Consider the following 3,756-nt stretch of genomic DNA (forward strand, 5'->3'; position numbering starts at 1 on the left):
TAATTAACCTTGTGATCAGATTTTGGTGATATTTAAGTAGACAAGTCAAAATTTCAAACCTCCTCTTATGGTGTAGGGTATATGGCCTTCTCTGATGTAATCAGAGTTAGATTTGATTCAGTGATTTTATAAAAAACAGCTAGGAAGCACAATTTAGCAGTGGGTTGCAGAGAAAAAAAATATGCTGGCAGAAAAATCCAATCGAGTGATTAAACAGCTCTTCATTTTCTGGCTTTATTTTTATGCTAACAAATTTGTTCTCTGAAAAGTGTCCACAAAGCCAAGTCTCTGATTAACACCTTTGTAAGGATGGTTTTTCACCTATTACTAAATTAAACTTGCTTCATTGGAAAGGCAGCAAGATGCATCCTCATTTCAATGTCTACTGAAATAATACAAGTTGACACCAGGAAACATTAACGCCACTGCATCCTTGCTGCTTTCTCATGTGGAAGTCTGTTTAATGTGAAAACAAGGTGATATCTAATTAGCACACAGGTAAGGAATTAAGAAAATCTTTATTTAAGGGTGAAGATGTTTCTCACAAAATTGTTGACCCAATGCATCATTGAAATTCAAGCTGGAAAGATGATTTTAATATATCACTTGTACATTTTGTATTGCTCTTCTGGTGACAATGTAGTTTGTTTTTGTCAATTACCATTTTAATAATAGGGTAAAGAAAATGAAGTGGATTTTTGAAAGAAAACAATACTGTCAATATACTATTAAAACAAATTAAAATGGTAAAAGTTATTGTACTTTAAGTAAAAATAAAAGAGACAAAATATCAATCCCAGTTTTGGATTACTTTAATTAACAAAAAAAAATGCATATAGCAGAGGATAGTTTCAATCTGCCTACCTCTGGGTTATGGGCCCAGCATGCTTCCATTGCAGTACTCTGCTGCACATGTAAGTGCAAGAGATCCTGAAGCACTCACTCATCATGGGAAAGTACCAATGTGTTTCTTCGTTGGTTGATGGAAGAAACATCTTACAAAAACTCTCCAGATTATTGACATTTTAAAGTTTTTCTAGGAAACGTTTTAGATGAATGCTTATTAGCCTTTGTCAGTATGGAAATTTGCAAAGTGTCTCTGTGGCGCAATCAGTTAGTATGTACGGCTTTTAACCAAAAGGTTGGTGGTTTAATCCCACCCAGGGACCTAATTGACCTTGTTATCAGATTTTGGTGATCTTTAAGTAGACAAGTCAAAATTTCAAACCCCCTGTTATGGTGTAGGGTACTTGGCCTTCTCTGATGTAATCAGAGTTAGATTTGATTCAGTGATTTTATAAAAACAGCTAGGAAGCACAATTTAGCAGTGGGTTGCAGAGAAAAAAAATATGCTGGCAGAAAAATCCAATTGAGTGATTAAACAGCTCTTTATTTTCTGGCTTTATTTTTATGCTAACAAATTTGTTCTCTGAAAAGTGTCCACAAAGCCAAGTCTCTGATTAACACCTTTGTAAGGATGGTTTTTCACCTATTACTAAATTAAACTTGCTTCATTGGAAAGGCAGCAAGATGCATCCTCATTTCAATGTCTACTGAAATAATACAGGTTGACACCAGGAAACATTAACGCCACTGCATCCTTGCTGCTTTCTCATGTAAAAGTCTGTTTAATATGAAAACAAGGTGATATCTAATTAGCACACAGGTAAGGAATTAAGAAAATCTTTATTTAAGGGTGAAGATGTTTCTCACAAAATCGTTGCCCCAATGCATCATTGAAATTCAAGCTGGAAAGATGATTTTAATATATCACTTGTACATTTTGTATTGCTCTTCTGGTGACAATGTAGTTTTTTTTGTCAATTACCATTTTAATAATCGGGTAAAGAAAATTAAGTGGATTTTTGAAAGAAAACTATACTGTCAATATACTATTAAAACAAATTAAAATGGTAAAAGTTATTGTACTTTAAGTAAAAATAAAAGAGCAAAAATATCAATCCCAGTTTTGATTACTTAAATTAACAAAAAAAATGCATATAGCAAAGGATAGTTTCAATCTGCCTACCTCTGGGTTATGGGTCCAGCATGCTTCCATTGCAGTACTCTGCTGCACATGTAAGTGCAAGAGATCCTGAAGCACTCACTCATCATGGGAAAGTACCAATGTGTTTATTCATTGGTTGATGGAAGAAACATCTTACAAAAACTCTCCAGATTATTGACTTTTTAAAGTTTTTCTAGGAAACGTTTTAGATGAATGCTTATTAGCCTTTGTCAGTATGGACTTTTGCAAAGTGTCTCTGTGGCGCAATCAGTTAGTATGTACGGCTATTAACCAAAAGGTTGGTGGTTCAATCCCACCCAGGGACCTAATTGACCTTGTTATCAGATTTTGGTGATCTTTAAGTAGACAAGTCAAAATTTCAAACCCCCTGTTATGGTGTAGGGTACCTGGCCTTCTCTGATGTAATCAGAGTTAGATTTGATTCAGTGATTTTATAAAAACAGCTAGGAAGCACAATTTAGCAGTGGGTTGCAGAGAAAAAAAATATGCTGGCAGAAAAATCCAATTGAGTGATTAAAGAGCTCTTTATTTTCTGGCTTTATTTTTATGCTAACAAATTTGTTCTCTGAAAAGTGTCCACAAAGCCAAGTCTCTGATTAACACCTTTGTAGGGATGGTTTTTCACCTATTACTAAATTAAACTTGCTTCATTGGAAAGGCAGCAAGATGTATCCTCATTTCAATGTCTACTGAAATAATACAGGTTGACACCAGGAAACATTAACGCCACTGCATCCTTGCTGCTTTCTCATGTGGAAGTCTGTTTAATGTGAAAACAAGGTGGTATCTAATTAGCACACAGGTAAGGAATTACGAAAATCTTTATTTAAGGGTGAAGATGTTTCTCACAAAATTGTTGCCCCAATGCATCATTGAAATTCAAGCTGGAAAGATGATTTTAATATATCACTTGTACATTTTGTATTGCTCTTCTGGTGACAATGTAGTTTTTTTGTCAATTACCATTTTAATAACAGGGTAAAGAAAATTAAGTGGATTTTTGATAGAAAACTATACTGTCAATATACTATTAAAACAAATTAAAATGGTAAAAGTTATTGTACTTTAAGTAAAAATAAAAGAGCCAAAATATCAATCCCAGTTTTGGATTACTTTAATTAACAAACAAAAAAATGCATATAGCAGAGGATAGTTTCAATCTGCCTACCTCTGGGTTATGGGCCCAGCATGCTTCCATTGCAGTACTCTGCTGCACATGTAAGTGCAAGAGATCCTGAAGCACTCACTCATCATGGGAAAGTACCAATGTGTTTCTTCGTTGGTTGATGGAAGAAACATCTTACAAAAACTCTCCAGATTATTGACTTTTTAAAGTTTTTCTAGGAAACGTTTTAGATGAATGCTTATTAGCCTTTATTAGCCTTTGTCAGTATGGACTTTTGCAAAGTGTCTCTGTGGTGCAATCGGTTAGTGTGTTTGGCTATTAACCAAAAGGTTGGTGGTTCAATCCCACCCAGGGACATAATTAACCTTGTGATCAGATTTTGGTGATATTTAAGTAGACAAGTCAAAATTTCAAACCTCATCTTATGGTGTAGGGTACATGGCCTTCTCTGATGTAATCAGAGTTAGATTTGATTCAGTGATTTTATAAAAAACAGCTAGGAAGCACAATTTAGCAGTGGGTTGCAGAGAAAAAAAATATGCTGGCAGAAAAATCCAATCGAGTGATTAAACAGCTCTTCATTTTCTGGCTTTATTTTTAT

At 34.4% G+C, this 3,756-nt stretch overlaps 1 non-coding gene across 1 annotated transcript; it reads left to right on the top strand.

Annotated features, from left to right (window-relative positions):
• The first annotated feature begins 3,438 nt into the window (after positions 1–3,438).
• Positions 3,439–3,512, top strand: TRNAN-AUU (transfer RNA asparagine (anticodon AUU)). The gene has a single exon. It is a non-coding gene; the product is annotated as a tRNA-Asn (tRNA).
• The last annotated feature ends 244 nt before the right edge of the window (positions 3,513–3,756 follow it).

This window comes from Pseudophryne corroboree, unplaced genomic scaffold (genome assembly GCF_028390025.1).
Source record: "Pseudophryne corroboree isolate aPseCor3 unplaced genomic scaffold, aPseCor3.hap2 scaffold_1074, whole genome shotgun sequence".
Taxonomy (NCBI): domain Eukaryota; kingdom Metazoa; phylum Chordata; class Amphibia; order Anura; family Myobatrachidae; genus Pseudophryne; species Pseudophryne corroboree.